This window comes from Thalassophryne amazonica, chromosome 18 (assembly GCF_902500255.1).
Source record: "Thalassophryne amazonica chromosome 18, fThaAma1.1, whole genome shotgun sequence".
NCBI classification, from domain to species: Eukaryota; Metazoa; Chordata; class Actinopteri; order Batrachoidiformes; family Batrachoididae; genus Thalassophryne; species Thalassophryne amazonica.
The window spans coordinates 30,006,696-30,029,993 of record NC_047120.1 but is presented as its reverse complement, the minus strand read 5'-3'; the positions used below and the strand labels follow the sequence as shown (position 1 = coordinate 30,029,993).

Genomic DNA, 23,298 nt, shown 5'->3' with positions numbered 1-23,298 from the left:
TGTTCAAGAGACGAAACTTCAGCCACTGACCCAACAATGGCCCCGTTTATATGTACATAAAACTAGGGCTGAAACGATTAGTCGAGTAATTTGAATAATTCAATTACAAAAAAAGTTTGAGGCAAATTCTGTGCCTCAAAGATTTGTTACCGTTGTAGTACATGTGCCAGGCCTATGTGTGGCGCTGTAACATCCCCAGAAAAACAAACAGAAGAAGACTAGAGCATGCGTGAGCCTTGTAAGCGCTAATCAAATTAGCATAAGAGCTACAGCTTTCCAACATGACACACAGAGTGAAATAAAGCCTTTTAAGAGAAAAAACGGTTCAAGAACCGGTTTTTTTTCGAGTATCGTTAAGAAATAATTCGATCCACAGATATCAAAAGCCTTTATCCCCTTATCGATACTTCAGAGCAGCCGTTGTTTTTGAGTGTGTTTGTCGGGAAAATGATCATTCCTCTACGTTGATTACAGGGCTGTACGCTTAGCTTTTTCACTAGGAGCACAAAATTTAGGAGCACAGATAAAAATTTAGGACCACTGTGAAATTTCTTGATACAATTTTATTATTAACGCAAAGACACATACTGTACAGAGAGTACCTTTTCCACACACATGCACATTTTATATGATTCTAATGTTTGTATTTATTTCATTGTTTTTACTTCCTTTTCTATCATTATTTACATCATTGCTTTTGTCCATTTCATTACTTTTTTGCTGTGTATTTCTTGTATTATTTTAAACCCTCACACACACATAACATCCCCGTCCCACTTTTTATACTCAGGTCGCCTGCTACGCTTAGCTACATTCAACCAACGGTCCACAGCACACACTCTCACACACACACACACTCTTGTCGATTTGTACAGATGTGGGAATGGTTTTCTCTATGGGATATACAGTGGTCCCTCGTTTATCATGGGAGTTAAGTTCTAAAAATAACCCGCGATAGGCGAAATCCGCGAAGTGGCCAGCGTTATTTTTTACAATTATTATAGACGTTTTAAAGCTGTAAAACCCCTCACTACACACTTTATACACTTTTCTCAATCAGGCATGAACATTTTCTCACTTTTCTCTCGTGTGTAAACACTCTCAAAGTTCAAACCTGAGTAGAAAAATCCCGGCCCCCCCCCCACTCCCCAATTCAAGGGGGTACCTATGCTTGTTCCCCATGTTGAAAATATACCCCCTATCTAGGGAAAACCTTCAGACAATCACCCCCTATCACGGGCTTTTCTGCATGATATTTTTTTATAATTTTATTTTTTACTGGGGTCTGACGAAAAACTACCCCCTTTTTCGAAAATCTGGGGAGATGGTTTGAAAATAGGGCTGCCACAAATGACTATTTTGATAGTCGGACTAGTCAACGATTATTTTTGTGATTAGTCGACTAGTCGGATCATACAGAATTTCCTAAATTAAGGTCTGCAGCATTTTCAGAGAAACGTCGGGATGAAAACATGAACATTTCCAAATCAGTGACTATTTCTTAGACTTCATTTACATCAATCATTCAGAAATACAAACAGTGTGGTACTTTATAGTAAATCTGTGTCAGGTAGGCAGTTCTCAAAAACTAAATGTCCATGCTGGAAGGAGACAAGTGAGGGAAGCCACCAAGACACAACTCTGCAACATTTTTATTTTTATCTTCATTTTACTTATAGTCCCAACTTTTTCTGATTTGTGGTTGTTTCTGTTGCATTTCTGAAATTACAGAACTGCTTTAAGGAAAAGTGTGAACATTTTATTGTGTTTTAAAACTTTGTGGCGCAAATGCAAACATCAAACTCTTATAAAGAGGAAAAAATACCTGGACATGTGCAGGAAAACTAATATAAACTGAACAGAACAATGCAGGCTGATTTGACTCCCCATATTTTTTGTATAAATAAATCAGAATAAAATAAGAGGTAACTCACTTTGAATTGAATAAAACATATAGCTGCAGCTTATAATAACTTTGGAAAATAACAAAAATCAGCAGCTTGTATTTTTATTCTTACTCCAGTTCATTTAGTGTGATGAAGTCATTTATTTCTCCTCATCGCTTAAGATTGAACAAATAAATACCTTTGGAAAATAGCAGCTGTTAAAGTTCAGAGTTCTCACCTGCTTTTTGTGATCTGTGCCTCTGAACATCACTGCAGCAGGGTTTTATTTTTTATCCAGTGTTTGCGTAATTTTTCCTCAGTTCATTCATATATTCTCATTTTTTAAGATGTTTTTAAGGATATTTGACAGTTTATTTCATCTCATGATCTCATAAATTCAGTATACGACGCGCACATGGTGGTGAACAGGACGGTGCCGTCAGAAAAACACAGGTAGAGAAAGAGCAGAGAAAAGAAAGAAAAGTAGTTTTTTTTGTTGTTTATGTTCACTCGGGGTTAAATCCTCTCTCTGCTCCGCGCTCGCTGTGTCACATGATGGTTCTCAGCAGAATGTAACGTCTCGTGCCTCCGTTCGCAGTCTGCAGCGAGTTGATTCCGCGCCTGCGCGCGCGCACACACACACACACACACACAGCTCCTCCGGTAAACTGCGCATTTTAGACAACTTGAACAAGACGGCCACCGTTTTAATCAGCTGTCCTTATCCAAGTTTGAACATTCAAATGACGGCAGGACGGCTTGATCGGCCACGAAAGGTCAACCGCGTTAGCGAGGGACCACTGTATTTATTTTAGGAGCAAAATGTGAATGAAAGGGTTGAAATACATTCTCGCACACGTGCGCCCCGTTTTATTTTTTTTTCTCGCACAATCAAATTTAGGCGAATATGCGAGCAAACGCTCGCACTGTACAGCCCTGATTGCAGACCCTGCAGCGGGGCTGTAATCAACAATTTCTGCAGTGCGACTCGACTTTGAAGCATGAACCAATGAAGCAGTGCTTCGATCCACTGGCTTGTGGTTCTTTGATTCGCTGCTCTTCAGAAGCGGCAAGTCTGCTTCTTAACCGCTGTCACACCCATTAAAATATCGTGAGTCACTTCTGTGTGGATATAAAGTCACTAACTGGGACTCTTGTTGCAGTCAAGAAAAAGAATCGTCCTCCATTCCATTGGCACAGCTTCAAACGCTGCGCATCTCTCTGCTGAGTCTGGCTGGAATTAATGACTTCAAAACGAATTGCCGCTTTAAAATAAATGACACCTCTTTACAAACATTGCAATAGAGACAAGAAAACTACAATCGACTAAAACATTTTTTTTCACCCCAAAATGAGACGTGCTGTATTCTTTATGAATTACATCCTGACGTGCAGCACAGCCAGCTGTAAGAGCTCAGCTCAGATGTATGGAAAGACATTAATGCAAATAATGTCTGAAAGGAAATGCTTTTGACAGAAACTACAGATTTGTTTTCTTCCTATTTATGTCCAGAGTTTAAGGATCCAGTAACCAATTTCACATTATTTACTTTATGTCTCAATAAAATGCTGTTCAGTTTCAATTCAATTTCAATTTAATCAGCTTATAAAGCACCAAATCACAACAAAAGCCATCTCAAGGCACCTCACACAGAACAGTTCAACATAAAAAATGTAAATAAATAAAATTTAAAAAATTCAAATACGGAATTAAAAACAGAAGTAAAAGAATAAAACACATTAAAAAAAACTATTCAGAGAATAAAATAAAAGAGAAGAGAATAAAAGAGAGAGAATAAAATAGGTCTTAAGTCTTAACTTAAAAATGTCCACGGACTCTGACTGCCTCATGGTCGCAGGAAGCCCGTTCCACAGAGTGGGTGCACGATAAGAAAAAGCTCTTTTACCCGCAGACATAGAAAACCTGTAAAGCGTACTTTTAGTACACAACAAAAATTCACAAGAGGTATTGATAATTGGATTGATAAGCGGAATCGATAAAATCTTATTGATACCCACCCCGATTAAAAACGTGAAAGTACTTTTTGTCCGATTACTCGATTAATCGCCAGGAATAATCGATAGAATACTCTATTACTAAAATAATCAATAGCTGCAGCCCTACATAAAACATGTATACCATTAATCAAATTATTTTTGTTCTTTTATATTTGTACGCGTTTCACCATTCCAAGAGCTAATTTCTGTAGAGAGAGAGGGGGCGAGTACTGTCTTCTCTATAAAGTCTTGCTTTTATTTTCCAATATTTTACAAAATTTTAGGCCCCATTTCGCTCCACATTACGTTCAGTTTTGTTACATTTTACCCCTATTTCATAATTATCAGTCCCCATTTTGCTCCATCTTGCACCATTTCATTAGATTTACCCCATTTCTCTCCATTTCGTATTGTAGTATGGCCCACCAGCACCAATGGGCCCCACTGCATACACTGTACTTCAAAGTCAAGGGTGTACAGCCTTTCTATATCTACTATATGGAGAGTGCTGGGTTGTACAATTTATAAGCAGCTTAATATTTCTGATGGCATTTTATTTTTCAGTACTACTGTGTACTTTTTGCCATCTCACATGACACAAAAATGATTTACAAGTTAAAGTGGCTGCATGTTAACTGCTTGCCTCATACTGTTTAAATTTGAAAGGTTCTCGTACATTTCATCCAGCTGAATCTAAATTATGTACAGCGTATGTCTACGCCGGTGACCTTTGTTTCACAAAGGACACGCTACACACCATTAACCATCTGTCAAGCAAACCTAGCACAGCAGACTCAAACAATGCACAAGCTGCCTGGCATAAGCACAATCACTACTGAGAGCACTGGAGACCTGCACTGACCTACATCAGTCACAGCATCATCACACATGCTTAAATAAATATTTCTTGTTCTGGAGAAAGTGCAGAGAATAAACAGCACGGCTGACTGTGTTTGATGTTCACACTGTGTCGTGGCTACTTTCATCATAAAAATGCTCTTAGAGTGGAAATATTCACAGATTAAGACAAATCTATTTATTTTGGGTTTGTGTGATTTATTTAACTATTTTATTTTTACTTATATTTGAAGCTACACAAGAGACATGAAGTTTCACCGTTTTTCTGATCTGTCACTCGCTAGCATACAATTCCAGCGTCAGATTTAAAGGCTCTACAGGCGTAAGCAACCTGGAAATGCATTCGTTGTGGTAAAGGAAACGTATACATATAGGCTGCCTAAAATTGTCATCCAACAGGAAAGCAAAATAGCCAAGCCCAAAGAATGCACAAAGTGATGCTACACCAAGTGATTTCACAGGGTGACACATTTCTGAGTCATAACGCTCATTTTTCCAACTCTCTCTGGAACGAACTTCTAGTCACTGAAGTAGCTCCACGCTCAACGCCATTCTAACTGTAAGGCAAACAAACTGACGAGCTGCACTATAATTAAAAGTTGCAAGAATATCGAATTTCGCTATGATGTGTTAATAGAAACTAACTTGTCCAAAGCCACTTCATTTGTTTGTTTTTTTTCTGTTTTTACTTTAACCTTTCAGATGACAGCCACACTTACAACACAACCAAAGATGTGTTCCAGCGTCGGCCTAGCGGTGAGCCAAGAAGGAACAGCATGGAGCCAATTAACTATACACTGATAAATAGGCCAGCTGTCATTTGTCTTGGACACAATCTCACAGCAAACCACTGTGAGCGGTGATTTTATAACGGCATCACCAAGCAGCAGTGCCCATAGTCGAAGAGAATTGTCTTTCACAAGGAACAATAGCAAAATCACCCTGTCTACGAGACAGACGATGATGGCCACAGCTGTCACTAATACAAAGAGACAGAATGCCAAAAGTAAATTCAATATAACAGAGCATTACACAGTGTGTGAAAAGATCAGGGTTTCTCACCTTTTGACCTTGAGGCACAATTTTCCCGGTACAAAGTGGCCCAGGGTCCAATTAAATATCAATACTTTCATTTCAATTGTTCCAAGTCTTGGTTTGATTTGAATTAACAAACAAACAGACAGACAGACAGACAGACAGCTTTTATTGCCATTGTCATAACAACAACGAGATTTCTGCACTCACATTCCACATACAAACAGCAATTGAATCTACAATTATTACTTGTTTACCATAATAATGGCACACATCAAAATTAGGACAACAAATATACATTTGACATTGTTTATGTACACTAAACTTGAAACAGTCCATTTTCCAATTGAGGCGATGTGAGTGTGTTGGTAGCCGCTGCAACTGTCAAGTCGCGCCGCCTGCCGGCTTGGGAAAGAACGGAGGCCTGCCGCAGAGAGGAGGGGCAGGAAGAGAGGTAAGAGGAGAAAACTGGAGCATGCTTCAGTCCATGTGTAAGTCTGTCAGTTATCAAGTCCACTTACAGTTTAACAAGCTAAAACCTTGTAAACTAAATGATATGATGCACTGTGATCATCTCAAGACATTTCTTTTATATTGTGTATGTAAACCTACACATACAACAACACCGAAGAGGCGTTGCATTTATAACAAATCAGGTTGCTTCAAGAACAAATATAAAGGCTCAAGCCAAGGTTATTTACAAAAAAAAAAAAAAAAAAAAATCCAGAAATACAAAAATATTTTGATTTAGATACTAAGAGAAATTCTGATAAATAAAATTCTGTGGTGGTTGTTGTCCATTCGGGCCGCTCCCGTAATGTTCGGGGTCGCCACAGTGGACACAGCCAGATCCGCATCGGTATTTGGCACAAGTTTTACGCCAGATGCCCTTCCTGATGCAATTCCAGTTTTACCTGGAGAAACACACTGTGTGTTCCGAAGAGGTCTCCCATCCAAGTAATAACCAGATCCTGCACTGCTTAGCTTCTGAGATCTGACGGGATCAGGCTTACACAGAGCAGACCGGCTGCAAATAAAATTCTGTGGTAATAAATAAATACATTCCAAATAAATAATGAAAATTAAATAAACTGTAAATAAAATTTAAATAAAGTGCAATTGAAAATATTGCCTTATACGAGGTCTGTCCATAAAGGTATAGGTCTTTTTATTTTTTTCAAAAACTATATGGATTTCATTCATATGTTTTTACGTCAGACATGCTTGAACCCTCGTGCGCATGCGTGAGTTTTTCCATGCATGTCGGTGACGTCATTCGCCTGTGAGCACTCCTTGTGGGAGGAGTCGTCCAATCCCTCCTCGGAATTCCTTTGTCTGAGAAGTTGCTGAGAGACTGGCGCTTTGTTTGATCAAAATTTTTTCTAAACCTGTGAGACACATCGAAGTGGACACGGTTCGAAAAATTAAGCTGGTTTTCGGTGAAAATTTTAACGGCTGATGAGAGATTTTGAGGTGATACTGTCGCTTTAAGGACGTCCCACGGAGCGAGACGTCGTGCAGCACTCCCAGGCGCCGTCGTCAGCCTGTTTCAAGCTGAAAACCTCCACATTTCAGGCTCTATTGATCCAGGATGTCGTGAGAGAACAGAGACGTTTCAGAAGAAGTCGGTTTAAGCATTTTACCCGGATATTCCACTGTTAAAGGAGATTTTTTTTAATGAAAGACGTGCGGATGGGTCCACGCATCGGGACGCAGCCGGCGCGGTGCAGCAGCACAGGAAAAACACCTCCGTGTTGATAACCATTTGTAAAATCCAGGCGGCTTTTGATGGCTTTCAGTGGAGTGAGTATATGAGAAATTGTTTAACAGCTGGACATGTTCCAACTTGTCCTTAAGGCTTCCAACGGAGGTGTTTTTCCTGTAGCGGAGCGTCGCGGCGGCTGCGAGCCGACGCTGCAATCCGCCGCACGTCTTTCATTAAAAAAATCTCCTTTAACAGTGGACTATCCGGATAAAATGCTGAAACCGACTTCTTCTGAAACTTCTCTGTTCTCTCACGACGTCCTGGATCAATAGAGCCTGAAATGTGGAGGTTTTCAGCTTGAAACAGGCTGACGACGGCGCCTGGGAGTGCTGCACGACGTCTCGCTCCGTGGGAAGTCCTTAAAGCGACAGTATCACCTCAAAATCTCTCATCAGCCGTTAAAATTTTCACCGAAAACCAGCTTAATTTTTCGAACCGTGTCCACTTTGATGTGCCTCACAGGTTTAGAAAAAATTTTGATCAAACAAAGCGCCAGTCTCTCAGCAACTTCTCAGACAAAGGAATTCCGACGAGGGGCTGGACGACTCCTCCCACAAGGAGTGCTCACAGGCGAATGACGTCACCGACAGGCGTGGAAAAACTCACGCATGCGCACGAGGGTTCAAGCATGTCTGGCGTAAAAACATATGAATGAAATCCATATAGTTTTTGAAAAAAATAAAAAGGACCTATACTTTATGGACAGCCCTCGTATACTGCTGATGAATTTGACAATTTGTCTGATGCCATGTCAACAATACGGCGACTCACCTCCCCTCGACTCGCCTCTCCTATCATCTCACAGCACATATCCACAGCAGCAAGTAGAATCAATTCCTCCACTATGGTGAACACCTTCTTACTCTGCGCCACACATCTGGCTATGAGGTAGTTTGCTTTTAAAGCACATTTAGAGTCGCCAGTCAGTGACACGATAGATCTTTTCTGCATCTGTAGCCCAGTTTCTTTTCTCTTGAAAAAAAATCCACCGGCTTCCCAACTACCTTTGGATGTTTGGTTTCGAGGTGCCTCCTTAGTTGAAGGCTTCAGTGCGTCGCTGGCTAGCGTTAACCTACACTCAACACACTGGGCTCTCGGCTCTGCCTCACTACCTCTGTTCACAAAGCCAAACCTAATAAAGTCAGGGTTGTACTTGCGCACAAATTTCGCCTTTGAGGAGGGGTGGCATCACTTCCATCTTCTTTTTTTTTTTCATTTTAAAAACTTTTCCATTCACCCTATTGAGGTTTAAAATCCCACAAAATCTTGCAAAACTTCAGAGATTTCGCCACTCTGCGAATTGTCAGTAACATTGACAACCGCACTGAGACGGTCCGATAAGGCTGGACTTTAACCAATGCACACAGACAACACCATTAGCATCGTAACATAAAACTAAAACTCTAGCGAATATATTATCTGGGTTTATAGACGGAGTTAACTCTGTCCAGTGACCTCATGATTCCATATGCTCATCCTGTCTCTCAGGTCCTACAGACATGACTGTCACTGCCAACATAGGTGAATATTTCTGCAAGTTGAATACATTCACCGCATGCAGATACTTTTCTCACTCCTGAGCCCAGAAAGTCATTCAGGACCATTGCTCACCAAGATACTCAGAGTTCTTCAATCAGGATACCCATCAATTCCACAAAAATCACAGTATCATCCACAAAGTCACAATACATTAACTTAAAAAAAAAATCTTCCATGTGAGAATGAAAAATAAAATAAATCTGAAAAAGATTCTCATTTTGTTTTATCCCAAACTTAAATGATTCTTCTTTGACTAATAGTCCACCATCAAGTTTCATAAAAATCAGATGTGGCTTTTGAAAAAATGCTGCTTTGTGTTCACTCTTAACCATCATATTGCAGTACAGTTTCATAGGTCCATCACATGCATGGCACATAGCCATGATGAACCGTGCCACTCCTGCATGTGATAAATAAGGTTAGACATTCAGACGGATAGTACCCATTTACATACAATACAGACAGTAAACACAGGATTGTGAAATTAAAAAAAAAACTTTTCCCCTAAAACAATTATGTACAACAGTCTTTTAGCTCTATCTGCTGTTGGAAAGTTGGGATAAAGCTATGGTAATACGACAGCAGCTGAGATGGGGAAAGGAAAATGAAGGTCTCTCTCTTCTCCATGCTCTGACTGGAATAAAGCAGGAATACTACAGGAAAATGAATACATCACTTCCAGAAAGCTGGTAAACAGAAACAAGTCAGAGGATGGCAGCAGAAGTAAGTACAAACAACACAATTACATGTCTCGATCACTGAGGCCTATTTATACAGTAGTGTTCAGAATAATAGTAGTGCTATGTGACTAAAAAGATTAATCCAGGTTTTGAGTATATTTCTTATTGTTACATGGGAAACAAGGTACCAGTAGAGTCTCACAAATCAAGTCTCACAAATTAAAAAAATCTCCTTTAACAGTGGACTATCCGGATAAAATGCTGAAACCGACTTCTTCTGAAACTTCTCTGTTCTCTCACGACGTCCTGGATCAATAGAGCCTGAAATGTGGAGGTTTTCAGCTTGAAACAGGCTGACGACGGCGCCTGAGAGCGGCGCGACGTCTCACACCATGGGAAGTCCTTAAAGCGACAGTATCACCTCAAATCTCTCATCAGCTGTTAAAATTTTCACTGAAAACCAGCTTAATTGTTCGAACCGTGTCCACTTCAATGTGTCTGACAGGTTTAGAAAAAATTTTGATCAAACAAAGCGCCAGTCTCTCAGCAACTTCTCAGACAAAGGAATTCCGACGAGGGGCTGGACGACTCCTCCCACAAGGAGTGCTCACAGGCGAATGACGTCACCGACAGGCGTGGAAAAACTCGCGCATGCGCACGAGGGTTCAAGCATGTCTGACGTAAAAACATATGAATGAAATCCATATAGTTTTTGAAAAAAAAATAAAAGGACCTATACTTTATTGACAGACCTCGTATATATATATATTACTGGATGTAGAGCTAGATATAGAGATAAAAAGAGGGACATGTTTTAGGTCTACCCTTTTATCGGTATCCGGACGAAAACATAAGTGCTTTCTACTGCAGGTCAATCTGGATCTATTGAAATTGGCTGTAGAAATGTAATTTGAACCGTTTGAGGATCCAAACCTATTATTTATTTCTACAGTTGTCATCAAAATAAGACTGCATCTGATAGACTGACAAAAAAAAAGTCAAAAATTTGTGACTTTCCAAAGCTCTTTACCACTTGCATCCGTTTTGACTCAGTCAGCTTTGCAATGTAATCAATACATTCTGCCTTCAAAAGCTAACACCAACAATAACAAGGAGAAAGAAAATCTTTTCTACCAAGCTCAAGTAATATGACACTGTATATCACAGGAGGCTGTTTCACACCACCCACCAAGTGGAAGTGGTGTGAAACTGTATAAACATAAAGGATTTGTGATCTGGTGACACAGACCATTTGTGGTGAAACATACAACGGCTCTCAAAGCACACCAGGACTATCATTTTCACTAAGCCTTGTAAAATCCATTCATGAACAAAAAAAAAAAGAAGAAAGAAAAGGTCAGATTACACTGTTGAAATCCTGTAAAAATGGGCTGGTTCCACTGCTTTAGCCAAAACATCACAAAACCTTTATTCCTAACCTTTTCACAAAGTACCTTAAAAATTTGTTACGGTGCATTTGGAAAGTATTCACAGCACTTAAATTTTTCCACATTTTGCTGTTATAGCCTTTTTCCTTAAAATTCTACACACAATACCCCATAATGACCATGTGAAAAAAATCTATGGAATCAGATTCTAAGGCCTGACAACTTCTATTGAACACTGACTGCTCTGATGTTGACTGCAGCTGGATCTTTTAACATTGCGTTGCAGTCGGCTGACCACCAGTGAGATTAAAAAATAGATTATTGTCAAATCACTATAAAAATAACATTTACTCCATAGATTGTTTGAAAAAAATGCCAGAATAAAGGGGCTCTGGATGTGCTGAAATGATTATTGAAATCGAAATTAATTGGTATTTGGCTGAATTTTACATTGGTGCTTTTAACAAAATATTTCTGGCCAAGCAAGGGTTCTTGTTACCCTGGTGCCCTGGTGGGAGACACTGACATGCCCTAAAAGTTAGAGAAGTGGCCTTATTTTTGGATCTTCATCTAATCTTTCAATGGACAGATAAATGTAGTTGGGGATTGTAAAATAGCAGGGCAAAGAAATCAAAATATTAAAATAGGTATGGCATTCTCCATGTAATGTGGAGTTGTGTCAGGAAGGGCATCCAGCGTAAAACCTGTGTCAATTCAACATGCAGATCCACCTTGGATTTGCTGTGGCGACCCCGAGTGCAAACAAGGGAGCAGCCGAAGGGACTTACTATGCATCTTATTGAATAAGGAGCTGGTCTGCCAATATGCAGTATAGGGTTCACTCATGCTACCTGTCCGTGTCTTTGGACAAGAAATCTAGGGCTTGACTGGATTTTGGCCTTGTACAGACTGGCAGCCCAAATCTGATATTTAGCATGTCTAGATTGTATATCTAGATAGATTTTTGGGTTTTTCTTTGTTTTTTGTTTTGTTTTTTTGTTTTTTTTTTGGGGGGGGGGGGGTAGTCTCAACAGCAAAAAAAAAAAAAAAACCATGAAATGTGAATTTTCTCAAACCTGATTCAGGCCACATACAGAAGTGGATTCAATCCTGATTACTATCGGATTTCTACAGATGTGTCTCAGTCTAACAGGCATATATTTATGCATAAGAACTGCATAAGCTGTAATTAATTACTCCAAAGAAACCAATACATGCACTCATCACTGATGAAATATATACACTGGCAAGCGAACAGGTGACTCCAATTTTTTGATGTGCAGCAGCTGATTACATCATCAGCCACATTTAAAAAAATGAGGAGTTACTCTTGATATCAGATCTATTTTTAAATTGCAGTGGCTCATGATCAGCATGTCTAAAACTGTTATAACAACAATTCCCTTGCCCTATTAATGCCTCTGATGAAATGAACAGATTAAGAAAAATACATATGGTCTTAGTTGTTTTAGCTACTGAACTAAGCACTATTAATATAATACTAGACTAAGTATACACTTTACTGCACCATGCAAGATTTCACCTGCTTTGAGAGAGAAACCCCCATCCTGATAAATATATAAATATCAAAATTATCTCTCAATTTACTCTTGGAGTACAGCTCTTCAAAACTTTGTAACAAGAATGTGTTTATGACTGAATTGCTAATTTATGATGCCATGAAAGAAATAATAAGCTCAGTAATCTGTCTTTCAAAGTTGATCTATTATTTTGGGGTGCCAAATATTGTAAATGCCAAATTTGAGCTTTATGCTTCCATTCAGAGCTGATATATTGCTTTCTGAATATGCAAACACAGGTTCAAAATTGGTTCACTCCATGTTACGGTACCCTACTTTGCAAATTTTTTTGACTATGAAGGCATATGAGCTAGATAAAAAAAATAGACATAAGTTGGCATATCAATATGCTCTCCACAAAAAAATATGAAGTGGCTGAGCACTTGCCCACATGGTCAAATCATAAAGAGACTGGAGGCTATTTTTGACATTCTACAATCATGTTCGATATTCAAGAGTCAATAATTAAAAAAAACCTTCAAGTTATGACCACAATGTTTTACACACATATAACTAGTACCCCAGATATGTGTATTCTACAATATGAAGATTATCCATTCTTCAGTACAGCTCTTTGAAATTTTGTTTTGTTTTTTTTTGTGAATGGACAAACTGCCATTTTTGTGATGCTACAGAATGAAAATTAGCTCTGTATCCCATTTAGCATGACCACAATGTTATACACATATAACTAGTACCCCAGATATGTGTATTCTACAATATGAAGACTATCCATTGAATCCTTTCTTTAGTACAGCTCTTTGAAATTTTGTAATTTTTTGTGAGAATGGACAAACTGCCATTTTTGTGATGCTACAGAATGAAAAAAATCAGCTCTGTATCCCATTTTGAAATTTACTACTGTATCTGGGGTGCCCAAATAGGGTGTATTCCAAATTGGAGTTTTATATCTGTTTTATCTGAGATAATGCCTTTTAAAAATGAAAATAGCTCAAAATGTATTCGTGAGTGTAAAATGGATTGTGGGTACCCTTATTTAAAAAATGATATCTAAAAAACTACTTGGAATTAAGCAGAAATATCTTTCATGTGTTCATCAGACATATGTGGGTACTTGTAAAAAAAAAAAAAAATCATGAGAATCCGAGTCGGTGACCCGGGAAGATTTTAGAAAATCTGATTATTTCACACGGAATGACCCAACTGAACACCATCACCACTAACCAGCCCCCAGCTACACTACAATACGAAATGGAAACTGATCATTACAAAATGGGGGTGAAATGTAATGAAATGGAGCAGACTGACTCCAAATATGAGTAAATCTAGTAGGGCTGCCACAACGAATAGAAAATCGATCAAATTCGATTACAACAGGCGTTGGCAACACACTGCGTCATCGATGCGTTGTGTCGAGCGATTATGGCGCCAGAAGCGACCAGTGCACAGAGCAGATCAGACGCTGTTTCGTAGAAGAACAACACACTTAGAATATGGCAGAAGCAAGTAGACAGAAGAAAGTCAAGACTTCAAAAGTGTGGGAGCACTTTACGTTAACGCAAAGACGTTTGTTAACTGCAACATTTGCAAGTCGACCTCGCATGGCATGGGAGTACGACAGTAATGATGCATTCAAACGAAAGCATGTCGGAGTCATCAACGAGGAAGGGAGAGCTCAGTGTCTGGGCAAGTTAACAAATCTTTATTTTTGTTTAAGCAGTCGTAACGTCTCAGTATGACAAGTCAGGCAGTGATATGAAGCTAGTCAGACTCAGGCTGTCTGCGCGTCTCCCAGAGCAGTGAGGTGAGGGGCAGAGTGAGAGAAAAAGAAAATAGTAACAGCACCGACAGTTTTTTATAATGTTGTCAAAGTCCGACCATCGACATTAACGCCTGTCCGATTGTCCGGGACAAGTGTAAAATGTGATCAGACAAGTAATACTCTAAATCGTTGTCCGACCGGACAAGTGGCATTTTTTTTTTTTTTGGTTTAAAACATTCAAATTCTTCTCGCAGAACTGGCTGCTCCCCCCCCCACCCCCCGCGGACAGAGAGCCGAGCAGCGCTGCAGCGGAAAAAAAAACTCTGTCAAAGTCTTCACATAAAACGAGCTCCAGAAATTCATTTATAGGCATTTTTAGTTGAAAGCCTTCATGTTTCCAAAGTTTGCTGAGAGAGAGAGAGAGAGAGAGAGAGAGAGAGAGAGAGAGAGAGAGAGAGAGAGAGAGAAAATATGTGGGATAAGTCACGTGTCATTGTGAAATGACCACATAGTTTACAAGTTATACAGAGAATGTTGCACATATATAATGAGTCAGGCTACAGTTTTTGATTTAGGTTTTATGGTTAACTGGTTATGCTAATTGCTCATTTACAGCAATAAAAATACCTCTTTTTTCACCATATATTTTAACATTTATATGCTTCAATGTTGTTTTATGGCAACTCAGCCCTTTGATAAAGCAATGCCATTTGAAATAATTATTTTTGTTCTTTATTATGAACTGTTTTATTCTTTATTATTTTATATTTCAACAGCCAAGGGACATTTGACAATTTGTTGATTTTCAAGTATTTTAAGTTTTCAAATAATGTTCTGTTGTTAAACTGCTTGCCTCTACTGGTGGTTGGCTCTCACTGCGGTATTGTATCACTTCCTGTTCGGGAGCACAGCGGTGTTTTGCTGTTTTGCTGTATCTGTTAGCTGTTTAATCTGCGCAGTTAGATTGATCTAGTTACCTAGATAACGATTTGTTTCACAGTGTAATCTTCACGTGCCTTAACTAAAGCACTCCCTCTGCTGAATCACCTCTAAATTATTTACACATTCACTTTGCGTGTTTTTAGGAATCCGCTAGCTTAGCGCAGCTGCTAGCTCTTAGCCGGTTTAGCATGGCGGCTTCTCCTGTCTCTCCCGCACTTTTCTGCTCTGGGTGTGAAATGTTTAGTTATTCCTCGGCCTCCTTTAGTAGTAATGGTACTTGTAATAAGTGTAGCTTATTCGTAGCTTTGGAGGCCAGGCTGGGCGAATTGGAGACTCGGCTCCGCACCGTGGAAAATTCTACAGCTAGCCAGGCCCCTGTAGTCGGTGCGGACCAAGGTAGCTTAGCCGCCATTAGTTTCCCTCTGGCAGATCCCGAGCAGCCGGGAAAGCAGGCCGACTGGGTGACTGTGAGGAGGAAGTGTAGCCCTAAACAGAAGCCCCGTGTACACCGCCAACCCATTCGCATTTCTAACAGTTTTTCCCCACTCGTCTGGTTATTGGTGACTCTGTTTTGAGAAATGTGAAGTTAGCGATCAGCAACCATAGTCAGTTGTCTTCCGGGGGCCAGAGCAGGCGACATTGAAGGAAATTTGAAACTGCTGGCTAAGGCTAAGCGTAAATTTGGTAAGATTGTAATTCACGTCGGCAGTAATGACACCCGGTTACGCCAATCGGAGGTCACTAAAATTAAAATTTAATCGGTGTGTAACTTTGCAAAAACAATGTCGGACTCTGTAGTTTTCTCTGGGCCCCTCCCCAATCGGACCGGGAGTGACATGTTTAGCCGCATGTTCTCCTTGAATTGCTGGCTGTCTGAGTGGTGTCCAAAAAATGAGGTGGGCTTCATAGATAATTGGCAAAGCTTCTGGGGAAAACCTGGTCTTGTTAGGAGAGACAGCATCCATCCCACTTTGGATGGAGCAGCTCTCATTTCTAGAAATCTGGCCAATTTTCTTAAATCCTCCAAACCGTGACTATCCAGGGTTGGGACCAGGAAGCAGAGTTGTAGTCTTACACACCTCTCTGCAGCTTCTCTCCCCCTGCCATCCCCTCATTACCCCATCCCCGTAGAGACGGTGCCTGCTCCCAGACTACCAATAACCAGCAAAAATCTATTTAAGCATAAAATTCAAAAAGAAAAAATAATACAGCACCTTCAACTGCACCACAGACTAAAACAGTTAAATGTGGTCTATTAAACATTAGGTCTCTCTTCTAAGTCTGTTAGTAAATTATAATAATCGATCAACATATGATTTATTCTGCCATTACAGAAACTGGTTACAGCAGATGAATATGTTAGTTAATGAAGTCAACACCCCCCGAGTCACACTAACTGCCAGAACGCTCGTAGCACGGTGCCAGGGGAGGATTAGCAGCAATCTTCCATTCCAGCTTATATTAATCAAAAACCCAGACAGAGCTTTAATTTATTTGACAAGCTTGACTCTTAGTCTTGTCCATCCAAATTGGAAGTCCAAAAAACAGTTTTATTTGTTGTTATCTATCGTCCTCCTGGTCATTACTGTGAGTTTCTCGTGTGAATTTTCAGAACCTTTTGTCTGACTTAGTGCTTAGCTCAGATAAGATAATTATAGTGGGCGATTTTAACATCCACACAGATGCTGAGAATGACAGCTCAACACTGCATTTAATCTATTATTAGACTCAATTGGCTTTGCTCAAAATGTAAATGAGTCCACCCACCACTTTAATCATATCTTAGATCTTGTTCTGACTTATGGTATGGAAATTGAAGACTTAACAGTATTCCCTGAAAACTCCCTTCTGTCTGATCATTTCTTAATAACATTTACATTTACTCTGATGGACTACCCAGCAGTGGGGAATAAGTGTCATTACACTAGAAGTCTTTCAGAAAGCGCTGTGCCTAGGTTTAAGGATATGTTTCCTTCTTTATTTACCTAATGCCACATACCAACACAGTGCAGAGTAGCTACCTAAACTCTGTAAGTGAGATAGAGTATCTCGTCAATAGTTTTACATCCTCATTGAAGACAACTTTGGAGCTGTAGCTCCTCTGAAAAGAAGAGCTTTAAATCAGAAGTGCCTGACTCCGTGGTATAACTCACAAACTCGCAGCTTAAAGCAGATAACCCGTAAGTTGGAGAGGAAATGGCGTCTCACTAATTTAGAAGATCTTCACTTAGCCTGGAAAAAGAGTCTGTTGCTCTATAAAAAAAGCCCTCCGTAAAGCTAGGACATCTTACTACTCCTCACTAATTGAAGAAAATAAGAACAACCCCAGGTTTCTTTTCAGCACTGTAGCCAGGCTGACAAAGAGTCAGAGCTCTATTGAGCCGAGTATTCCTTTACCTTTAACTAGTAATGCCTTCATGACTTTCTTTGCTAATAAATTTTAACTATTAGAGAAAAATTACTCATAACCATCCCAAAGACGTATCGTTATCTTTGGCTGCTTTCAGTGATGCCGGTATTTGGTTGACTCTTTCTCTCAGATTGTTCTGTCTGAGTTATTTTCATTAGTTACTTCATCCAAACCATCAACAATGTCTATTGGACCCCATTCCTACCAGGCTGCTCAAGGGAAGCCCTACCATTATTTAATGCTTCGATCTTAAATATGATCAATCTATCTTTATTAGTTGGCTATGTACCACAGGCTTTTAAGGTGGCAGTAATTTAAACCATTACTTAAAAAGCCATCACTTGACCCAGCTATCTAGCTAATTATAGGCCAATCTCCAACCTTCCTTTTCTCTCAAAAATTCTTGAAAGGGTAGTTGTAAAACAGCTAACTGATCATCTGCAGAGGAATGGTCTATTTGAAGAGTTTCAGTCAGGTTTTAGAATTCATCATAGTACAGAAACAGCATTAGTGAAGGTTACAAATGATCTTCTTATGGCCTCAGACAGTGGACTCATCTCTGTGCTTGTTCTGTTAGACCTCAGTGCTGCTTTTGATACTGTTGACATAAAATTTTATTACAGAGATTAGAGCATGCCATAGGTATTAAAGGCACTGCGCTGCGGTGGTTTGAATCATATTTATCTAATAGATTACAATTTGTTCATGTAAATGGGGAATCTTCTTCACAGACTAAGGTTAATTATGGAGTTCCACAAGGTTCTGTGCTAGGACCAATTTATTCACTTTATACATGCTTCCCTTAGGCAGTATTATTAGATGGCATTGCTTAAATTTTTATTGTTACGCAGATGATACCCAGCTTTATCTATCCATGAAGCCAGAGGACACACCAATTAGCTAAACTGCAGGATTGTCTTACAGACATAAGGACATGGATGACCTCTAATTTCCTGCTTTTAAACTCAGATAAAACTGAAGTTATTGTACTTGGCCCCACAAATCTTAGAAACATGGTGTCTAACCAGATCCTTACTCTGGATGGCATTACCCTGACCTCTAGTAATACTGTGAGAAATCTTGGAGTCATTTTTGATCATGATATGTGATTCAAAGCGCATATTAAACAAATATGTAAGACTGCTTTTTTGCATTTACGCAATATCTCTAAAATTAGGAAGGTCTTGTCTCAGAGTGATGCTGAAAAACTAATTCATGCATTTATTTCCTCTAGGCTGGACTATTGTAATTCATTATTATCAGGTTGTCCTAAAAGTTCCCTGAAAAGCCTTCAGTTAATTCAAAATGCTGCAGCTAGAGTACTGACGGGGACTAGAAGGAGAGAGCATATCTCACCCATATTGGCCTCTCTTCATTGGCTTCCTGTTAATTCTAGAATAGAATTTAAAATTCTTCTTCTTACTTAAAAGGTTTTGAATAATCAGGTCCCTTCTTATCTTAGGGACCTCATAGTACCATATCACCCCAATAGAGCGCTCAGACTGCAGGCTTACTTGTAGTTCCTAGGGTTTGTAAGAGTAGAATGGGAGGCAGAGCCTTCAGCTTTCAGGCTCCTCTCCTGTGGAACCAGCTCCCAATTCGGATCAAGGAGACAGACACCCTCTCTACTTTTAAGATTAGGCTTAAAACTTTCCTTTTTGCTAAAGCTTATAGTTAGGGCTGGATCAGGTGACCCTGAACCATCCCTTAGTTATGCTGCTATAGACTTAGACTGCTGGGGGGTTCCCATGATGCACTGAGTGTTTCTTTCTCTTTTGCTCTGTATGCACCACTCTGCATTTAATCATTAGTGATTGATCTCTGCTCCCCTCCACAGCATGTCTTTTTCCTGGTTCTCCCTCAGCCCCAACCAGTCCCAGCAGAAGACTGCCCCTCCCTGAGCCTGGTTCTGCTGGAGGTTTCTTCCTGTTAAAAGGGAGTTTTTCCTTCCCACTGTCGCCAAGTGCTTGCTCACAGGGGGTCGTTTTGACCTTTGGGGTTTTTACGTAATTATTGTATGGACTTGCCTTACAATATAAAGCGCCTTGGGGCAACTGTTTGTTGTGATTTGGCGCTATATAAATAAAATTGAATTGAATTGAATTAAATAAAGTGATGGAAGGAGAGAAAAATTGTTTCCTTGGCACATTTTTAAATATTTCCCTGCTAATCCGATTAATCGTGTCGAAACCCTATCAGACAAATCGATGATCCAAATAATCATTTGTTGCAGCCCTAAAATCTAGTACATTTATTTATTGGTGTTTATTTGTAGCATTTTGGAAATTTGGAAATGTGGAAATGCGCTTCGAACATGTACTCAGGGTGGGTGTGCCATCTGGTGTTCAAGAGACGAAACTTCAGCCACTGACCCAACAATGGCCCCGTTTATATGTACATAAAACTAGGGCTGAAACGATTAGTCGAGTAATTTGAATAATTCAATTACAAAAAAAGTTTGAGGCAAATTCTGTGCCTCAAAGATTTGTTTACCGTTGTAGTACATGTGCCAGGCCTATGTGTGGCGCTGTAACATCCCCAGAAAAACAAACAGAAGAAGACTAGAGCATGCGTGAGCCTTGTAAGCGCTAATCAAATTAGCATAAGAGCTACAGCTTTCCAACATGACACACAGAGTGAAATAAAGCCTTTTAAGAGAAAAAACGGTTCAAGAACCGGTTTTTTTCGAGTATCGTTAAGAAATAATTCGATCCACAGATATCAAAAGCCTTTATCCCCTTATCGATACTTCAGAGCAGCCGTTGTTTTTGAGTGTGTTTGTCGGGAAAATGATCATTCCTCTACGTTGATTACAGGGCTGTACGCTTAGCTTTTTCACTAGGAGCACAAAATTTAGGAGCACAGATAAAAATTTAGGACCACTGTGAAATTTCTTGATACAATTTTATTATTAACGCAAAGACACATACTGTACAGAGAGTACCTTTTCCACACACATGCACATTTTATATGATTCTAATGTTGTATTTATTTCATTGTTTTTTACTTCCTTTTCTATCATTATTTACATCATTGCTTTTGTCCATTTCATTACTTTTTGCTGTGTATTTCTTGTATTATTTTAAACCCTCACACACATAACATCCCCGTCCCACTTTTTATACTCAGGTCGCCTGCTACGCTTAGCTACATTCAACCAACGGTCCACAGCACACACTCTCACACACACACACTCTTGTCGATTTGTACAGATGTGGGAATGGTTTTCTCTATGGGATATACAGTGGTCCCTCGTTATCATGGGAGTTAAGTTCTAAAAATAACCCGCGATAGGCGAAATCCGCGAAGTGGCCAGCGTTTTTTTTACAATTATTATAGACGTTTTAAAGCTGTAAAACCCCTCACTACACACTTTATACACTTTTCTCAATCAGGCATGAACATTTTCTCACTTTTCTCTGTGTGTAAACACTCTCAAAGTTCAAACCTGAGTAGAAAAATCCCGGCCCCCCCCCACTCCCCAATTCAAGGGGGTACCTATGCTTGTTCCCCATGTTGAAAATATACCCCCTATCTAGGGAAAACCTTCAGACAATCACCCCCTATCACGGGCTTTTTGCATGATATTTTTTTATAATTTTATTTTTTACTGGGGTCTGACGAAAAACTACCCCCTTTTTCGAAAATCTGGGAGATGGTTTGAAAATAGGGCTGCCACAAATGACTATTTTGATAGTCGACTAGTCAACGATTATTTTTGTGATTAGTCGACTAGTCGGATCATACAGAATTTCCTAAATTAAGGTCTGCAGCATTTTCAGAGAAACGTCGGGATGAAAACATGAACATTTCCAAATCAGTGACTATTTCTTAGACTTCATTTACATCAATCATTCAGAAATACAAACAGTGTGGTACTTTATAGTAAATCTGTGTCAGGTAGGCAGTTCTCAAAAACTAAATGTCCATGCTGGAAGGAGACAAGTGAGGGAAGCCACCAAGACAACTCTGCAACATTTTTATTTTTATCTTCATTTTACTTATAGTCCCAACTTTTTCTGATTTGTGGTTGTTTCTGTTGCATTTCTGAAATTACAGAACTGCTTTAAGAAAAGTGTGAACATTTTATTGTGTTTTAAAACTTTGTGGCGCAAATGCAAACATCAAACTCTTATAAAGAGGAAAAAATACCTGGACATGTGCAGGAAAACTGATATAAACTGAACAGAACAATGCAGGCTGATTTGACTCCCCATATTTTTTGTATAAATAAATCAGAATAAAATAAGAGGTAACTCACTTTGAATGAATAAAACATATAGCTGCAGCTTATAATAACTTTGGAAAATAACAAAAATCAGCAGCTTGTATTTTATTCTACTCCAGTTCATTTAGTGTGATGAAGTCATTTATTTCTCCTCATCGCTTAAGATTGAACAAATAAATACCTTTGGAAAATAGCAGCTGTTAAAGTTCAGAGTTCTCACCTGCTTTTTGTGATCTGTGCCTCTGAACATCACTGCAGCAGGGTTTTATTTTTTATCCAGTGTTTGCGTAATTTTTCCTCAGTTCATTCATATATTCTCATTTTTTAAGGATGTTTTTAAGGATATTTGACCGTTTATTTCATCTCATGATCTCATAAATTCAGTATACGACGCGCACATGGTGTGAACAGGACGGTGCCGTCAGAAAAACACAGGTAGAGAAAGAGCAGAGAAAAGAAAAGTAGTTTTTTTTGTTGTTTATGTTCACTCGGGTTAAAATCCTCTCTCTGCTCCGCGCTCGCTGTGTCACATGATGGTTCTCAGCAGAATGTAACGTCTCGTGCCTCCGTTCGCAGTCTGCAGCGAGTTGATTCCGCGCGCGCGCGCGCACACACACACACACACACACAGCTCCTCCGGTAAACTGCGCATTTTAGACAACTTTGAACAAGACGGCCACCGTTTTAATCAGCTGTCTTATCCAAGTTTGAACATTCAAATGACGGCAGGACGGCTTGATCGGCCACGAAAGGTCAACCGCGTTAGCGAGGGACCACTGTATTTATTTTAGGAGCAAAATGTGAATGAAAGGGTTGAAATACATTCTCGCACACGTGCGCCCGTTTTATTTTTTTTCCTCGCACAATCAAATTTTAGGCGCAATATGCGAGCAAAACGCTCGCACTGTACAGCCCTGGATTGCAGACCCTGCAGCGGGGCTGTAATCAACAATTTCTGCAGTGCGACTCGACTTTGAAGCATGAACCAATGAAGCAGTGCTTCGATCCACTGGCTTGTTGGTTCTTTGATTCGCTGCTCTTCAGAAGCGGCAAGTCTGCTTCTTAACCGCTGTCACACCCATTAAAATATCGTGAGTCACTTCTGTGTGGATTAAAGTCACTAACTGGGACTCTTGTTGCAGTCAAGAAAAAGAATCGTCCTCCATTCCATTGGCACAGCTTCAAACGCTGCGCATCTCTCTGCTGAGTCTGGCTGGAATTAATGACTTCAAAACGAATTGCCGCTTTAAATAAAATGACACCTCT

At 39.6% G+C, this 23,298-nt stretch overlaps 1 protein-coding gene across 1 annotated transcript in view; it reads right to left on the bottom strand.

Moving 5' to 3' along the window:
• The window catches only part of dock1 (dedicator of cytokinesis 1), an 815,700-nt gene that overhangs the window by 750,690 nt on the left and 41,712 nt on the right, over nt 1–23,298 (bottom strand).